At 44.4% G+C, this 6,477-nt stretch overlaps 1 long non-coding RNA gene across 1 annotated transcript; it reads left to right on the top strand.

The window, feature by feature from the left end:
• The first annotated feature begins 1,817 nt into the window (after positions 1-1,817).
• Positions 1,818-2,314, top strand: LOC146811803 (uncharacterized). The gene is made up of 3 exons (XR_014965837.1): positions 1,818-1,856; positions 1,951-1,989; positions 2,071-2,314. It is a non-coding gene; the product is annotated as an uncharacterized LOC146811803 (long non-coding RNA).
• The last annotated feature ends 4,163 nt before the right edge of the window (positions 2,315-6,477 follow it).

Here is a 6,477-nt window from a genome sequence, read left to right as displayed (position 1 = left end):
TTTGTCTACAATGCGAATCCATTTTCCATCTGGATTGGTAATTGGATGCGTTACATCGACGACGTCTTTATGACTTGGACAAGTACGGAAATCAAACTTAAACAATTCTTCGATTGGCTAAATAACCAAACCCAAGAAATAAAATTCAGCATGAACTACTCCCAGATAAAAATTCCATTCTTAGACGTGGAGGTCTACCCAGCTGAAAACAGATTAGTTACTACATTATTCAAAAAACCCACCGACCGCAATAAAGCATTACACTTCACAAGCAGCCATCCAAGAAACCTAAAAGAGAATCTTCCTTTTGGCCAATTCCTTAGAATCAGACGGAATTGTTTCTATAAAGACGAATATATACATCACGCCGAAAAACTGCTGGACAATCTAAAGAAAAGGGGCTACCCCAAAAAATTACTTAAAAAATCAATGAAAAGAGCATGGTGGACCCCACGCGAAACGCTCTTGGAAAGAAAAGTCAAAACCCCTGTTGAAAGGATAGTGTGTGTTTCCACATTTTGTCCTAATTCCAATAACCTCAAAAAAGCAATTAAACAAAACTGGCATCTAATTAAATATCTGGACCAGTCTTTCAATGAAAATCCACTCTTTGCTTTTAAAAAAGATCGCAGCATTGCAAATCAAGTGGTAAGAGCAGCTATGCCAATGACCAAACAAATCTCGCTAAGAGATTATGTAGGACTTCCACCAGTAGTAGGCCACCATAAGTGCGGGACCTGCTTATGCTGCGACTCAACGGAAGAAGGGACACTGTTCACCCATAACTCAATCCATTGGAAACATGAATCCTTCACGAATTGTAGAAGTAGATCTGTAATCTATGGAATAAGATGCCCATGTAACCAACTGTATATTGGGAAAACAAGCCAAGAAATTAGAGCCCGGATCTCCCAGCACAAATCGAGAATCAACAAAAATGTACTTAACGCACCACTGGTAAACCATTGGAAAACATACAATCATCAGACTTGAAATGGACGGTGATCTCGAAAGTAGAACAGGATTTAAGAGGAGGAGATATTGACGCAAAACTGTCAAGTAGAGAAGCCATGCTAATTATTAAATTTAACACAGCTGTGAACGGCCTGAACGAACTTTCCGAAATATACAATCTAAGATAAAGGAAGGGTTTGTTGTGGGTCATCCCTCCCGCAGAAATTCACCGCAACTTGGAACATAGAAACACGGTGCTTAGAAGTGACATCCTACAACCATAGAAATGTATTGTCAACTACATATCCCATGAGCCCGTGAGACTCGAACTACAAGTCCCATGAATACTCGCACAACGAAGGTACACTTTTAAATCCTACGAGACTTCGTTCCTGAATGCGGAACACAGTAGGACTGGTCTCCACAACGGAAAGAAATTCGCAAGACTTGCAGGTATTTATAATACGAACAGAGCGGTATTCCCTTTTAGCTGCATACAAAATTATTCCGATAATACGCAGAGTGAGACTAAGCTCTCCTCCCTTCTCTTCCAGCAACAGAGTGAACCAAAGCTGTTTACACGCGGATTTAAGAGCCGCGACTGCTGTGAATATGAAGGTACCTTGCACTCTTCTTTAAAACTGTTTAAGAGACGCTCCCCTTGAAGCGGGTTTTGATTTCGGCATTTTTTCATCTCCACAGTAGTTGAAACACATTCCTGAAAAGATTCTCTTACCGACACGTCACCCTGAGCGAAGAGATTGCGAACAACCATCAGTAAGTCACTAAGTGTAGCTTTCCATCTCTTAGAAAACTTCTCATTTTATCCAAACTAATCTCCCCACTCCCGTTCCTTTCAGTTAAATCACCACTCCTTCAAGACAAGACGAGACACACATAAAGTAAGCATGTGTTTTCCGAACATTCAAACTGAATGTATGATTTAATGAATGGCTTTTCAGTCGTGCTGATTTTTATTGGCTCCTTTTGTCGTAGGTCTTAAGACGACCCTGGACGTTTTTGTCTCCCTTAAAGGTAAAATCCTGACAAGCTGCCTAGTTGTTTAGACAGAATAGTGGCGTTCTAGTAGTACTACGTTTCTCCCTGTCTCTTCAGCTTCTAGGTCCTGATGAGAGCCCCAAGAATAGACGGGGCTTGAAACGCGTCGACCATTACCCTTGGGCCATAAGAGTTTAAAATAACCCCTAAAAAATGTTTGCATCTTTGTGCTCCATTTTGACAAAATATGTTTCTATGGCCCCCATGTAAATATTCCCTCTAAATATTCCTTGTAAGAATTTAAAATATCTGTTGATTGGTGTGTGGTATTTTGTATGTTTGGAACTGCGCAGTATGGTATGTGAATGAATGTATGTTATAAGAAATGTGAAAAAATTGGGTGTGTCTGAAGTGAGAAAGTTTTATATGTCCACAGCTAATGTTTGTCTTTAGTTACATGTTTACAATTTATTGCTTAAAAATCACTCAAAAATAAAAGTGACCTTTAAATAATTGAAAGATCAAATATATTAAATAGATGTAAAAATAGGTTATTGGCTTATGTTGTTTTCATTCAATATAATCCTCCGCCAAAGAAAGGCGGACAATAAAGTTTTTTCAGTATTGGTATTTCTTTTGTTACTTATGGGTACATTGATGATGTCAATGTGGAATGTGTGTCAGTATGATTGCGGTTTGTGAATGAGATGTGTGGGACCGAGTTATTTCTCTTTTGTGAATTTTCTAATGTTTGTTTATCAATTCGAGTAAAAAAGTTTGATCACACTAAAAAAATTAATAAAGTTGAGTGTGATTCAAAGACATTGCTGTTTACTTGAAGTTTGTCCTGGTCTGTCCACGGTGTGTGGTTTCTTATCCCCGGACCCTTTACAGGGCCTTCTTGAATTATCTTGGCAGGTAGCCTTCCTTATTGGTCCCTCTTATTTCCCCTACTCTACCTGCCTTTATCATATTTTAGGGGTCCCCCCTTTTTGAGTGGTTGTCAAATCCCCTAATCTCCCTGTGCCTACCATAAATTAATGTGTCCTTAACTGGTGCCAATGAAAAGTGTCGGTGTTGATGATTTAGCGCCCGTGCTGACCACCAGAGACCACCAGCTCAAATTAAGCACTGGACAAAACAAGCAAATGCGAGCGCTTAAACAGTCAATTCCTTTGCCCTTCTATGAGATTCTTAAAAACATATCGTCCAACTTCATTTATCCACAATATTGTCGACGCGTTTCATCCTCTAAGCTTTTGAAGGTCTCCTCACATGGCCCAGGGTGTTTCAACTAATAGAGTGCCATGTGAATGGTATTGTTGCAACTTATATGTAGGATCAGACTCAATTTCTCGTCATCTGTGCCGGGGAAATATATTTGGGTGTAGCGAGCAGAGCTTCGTCTCGTGTTTGTATGCACAATCAATCAACCCAGCAGCACAGCCTTCCAGGGAGGAGGAAAAGCCGGGGCAAGGTGGCCCGAGCGCATATAGTGCTCTTTGGTGCCTTGAAAAGCGGGATCTTTTTGTGAAGCTGTGGGCAGGACTCTGTTGCCCAATTTTCACTGTGCAGCAGAGCCTGCCAGGGAGGAGGAAAATGCGGGGCAAGGTGGCCACAGCTCAGCCTCAGATAGGTTTGGTGTCCGGCCGCAGCATGGGATGGGTGCGGGGCGTGCCCGGACAGAGACCGGGCAAATCTGGGGCCCGCCCAGGCCCGGTTCTAGAGGGTGGGCCGGGTGGGCCAGGCCCACCCAAACATGAGCCTGGCCCACCCAAACATGAACCTTGGCCCTGGCAATGACATCAGCAAGGCCAACAGAAAATGGCCACTGCAATTTAAAACGTTCTCTGAACTTTATTTTCCTTCTTTCTTTAAGAGTTCCGTGATTGGGCCTGGGCTCGCACCCCCAATCACGCTTCTGCATCTCCCATTAGAAATGTGGGCTGTGTCCCCGCCCACTCGTGCAGGTACAATAGGGGCATGGCGAAGATGACCAATCCTTTCTCACAGCGCTGACCTTGTGATCCAACCTCAACTGTGACAAAGCGTCAAACATCAATAAGACAACCTAAACAGCGACTAAAAAACTCAAAGTGAATGTGGAGTAATGAGGCTATCGCCTCGGTATCCAAAAACTCACCACTGTCAGATGGTATCTGACAGACGAAAACAAGACACACGGATGACCAATCCTTTCCTTGGCACTGGATTTGTGTACCGTCCTGCTGCCTGGATATTTAATTGTTTTCAGCGCTGGTGAAGAGGAGTTTGTTTATGCGGGTTCATTTTCCTGACCTTCCTGACCCCGTGAGCTGTTTATCAGATCGGGCTGTGACATAGTTCGTAAGGAGCAGGTAAGAGAATGTGTGGCTATTGTTGCGTTTTTTTTCATCTGTGAGTAAGACACATACTTTGTGTGCCCTGTATATTTCATTTAAATCGTTTGTTTAAATCGTTTGTATCATTATCATGACTGGTTCTGCCAAGGATGCACAACACCTCTTAAATTGTCCAGATAACTCTGGGGATTAATGATCCTGCTTGAGAGCAATCTTTTGTCTGTTTGTAGTTTTTAAATGCAGATAAACTTTAGTTAATGTGGATAGCTCAGTGGGTTACTGCCTTTGTCACAGAGATCCTTTGATTACTTGCAGTTCAGAAGTTACAATCCTAACAGAGGACAGTGACCTATGGACTGTCATCAAAGACCTGCATTCAAACCAGAATGGTATAATTAGATTTTTTTTTTGTATTGCTAGTTAGTTCGAATTTTCCCAGTCTTTCATAATTTTCATGTTGCAATAAAGAGTTTGTTTGGGCAGTTATACATTCTAATCAGTAAAGCCAACCCCCCACCCATTGGGGTATGCTTTAAATCATGTGTTTGTGCTTCTCCAGACCTAACCCTCTTAAAACACATCGCCCAGTAGTATGGATGACATGTGACTCCTACACCTTGTAATCCTCATTAGCTTATGTGACATTCCCTATAGGCTGGTTTACATACTTGCATGATTCATTGTCTCTGCATACTGTGTGCGTGATGTAAAGTACTGTACACCCTACACTACGAGTAGCGCTATACAACAAATAAAGTGCATATGAGAGAGGAGCTACGGAGAGATGATGGGCACTGTTGGAGAGTGGCAATGAGGGAATCCGAGGGGGACATCAGGGGGGGAGGGGCTATGGAGCGCTGAGGGGCACTGGTGGAGGGTGGCAATGAGAGAATCTGAGGAAGAGGTCATGGGGTGGAGCTATGGAGAGATGAGGGGCACTGGTGGGGGTTGTTTGTGAGGGAGTCTGAGGAGGAGGTCATGGGGGAGGGGCTTTGGAATGATGAGGGGCACTGGTGGAGGGTGGTAGGGAGGGAGTCTGAGGAGGAGGTCATGAGGGAGGGGCTATGGAGCGATGAGGGGCACTGGTGGAGGGAGGCAGTGAGGAAATGCGAGGAGGAGGTCATTTGGGGAGGGGCTTTGGAGCGATGAGGTGCCCTGGTGGAGGGAGGTAGGGAGGGAGTTTGAGGGGGAGGTCATGGGGAGGAGCTACGGAGAGATGAGGGGCACTGGTGTAGGGTGGTAGGGAGGGAGTCTGAGGAAGAGGCCATGGGGGAGGGGCTATGGAGCGATGAGGGGCACTGGTGGAGGGTGGTAGGGAGGGAGTCTGAGGAGGAGGACATGAGGGGGAGAGGCTACGGAGAGATGAAGGGCACTGTTGGAGGATGGCAATGAGGGAATCCGAGGAGGAGGTCATGAGGGGGTGGTGCTTTGGAGCGATGAGGGGCACTGGTGTCAAGGCTTTCTATAGTAATAAGGACTGCCTTATTCTTGAACGCTTTATAATATGCTTAGCATTCAAGTACTTGTGTTGAAGCCTGGCTTGCTTGAATTCAAGGGTTTGCAGTTAGGTCCAGACATTGCTCTTACTGCCTGGCCAGCTGGAATTCGAGGGTTTGCAGTTAGGTCCAAACCTTGGTCTTACTTTCAAATAATTCTCCACATGCTCTGTGTACACACAGAAGCAATCTGTTGTATCATGCTGCCTGTTTGCAAGTACATATGATGTAATCAGGGCTTGTAGACTACCTCCAGAAGCGACAAATTGGGTCCGCATTGGCCCACCCGAATGCGCCCTTGGCCCACCCAAATAAAAATTCCTGAAGCCGGGCCTGGGCCCGCCTGCGCCTGTCAGAGTCCGAAAGAGGCTGGGCTAGGCCCAGGGACATCTTAAGGATTTTGGGGGCCTGAGGCCCAACGTATTTGGGGGACCCCTGTTCGGAACAGCTTTGAATTTATGATCCGATTTCACCTCTTTCTACCCTCTTTGGCCAGGCCACTGACAGTGCCCAGGCACACTGGTCCAAATTCCAAATGTGTTTACATCCAATATTCGGGGATAGTGACGTGTATTTTCAATACTGTAACACGGCTGCAGCTCACTATCGTTACTGCAAATAATCTGTGACACCCTCCAATTTCATATATGTGAGTCTTATTTTCAACGTAAAGAAACTTTTTTTAT

This window comes from Triturus cristatus, chromosome 7 (assembly GCF_964204655.1).
Source record: "Triturus cristatus chromosome 7, aTriCri1.1, whole genome shotgun sequence".
Lineage (NCBI taxonomy): Eukaryota > Metazoa > Chordata > Amphibia > Caudata > Salamandridae > Triturus > Triturus cristatus.
This window is presented reverse-complemented; position numbering and strand designations above follow the sequence as displayed.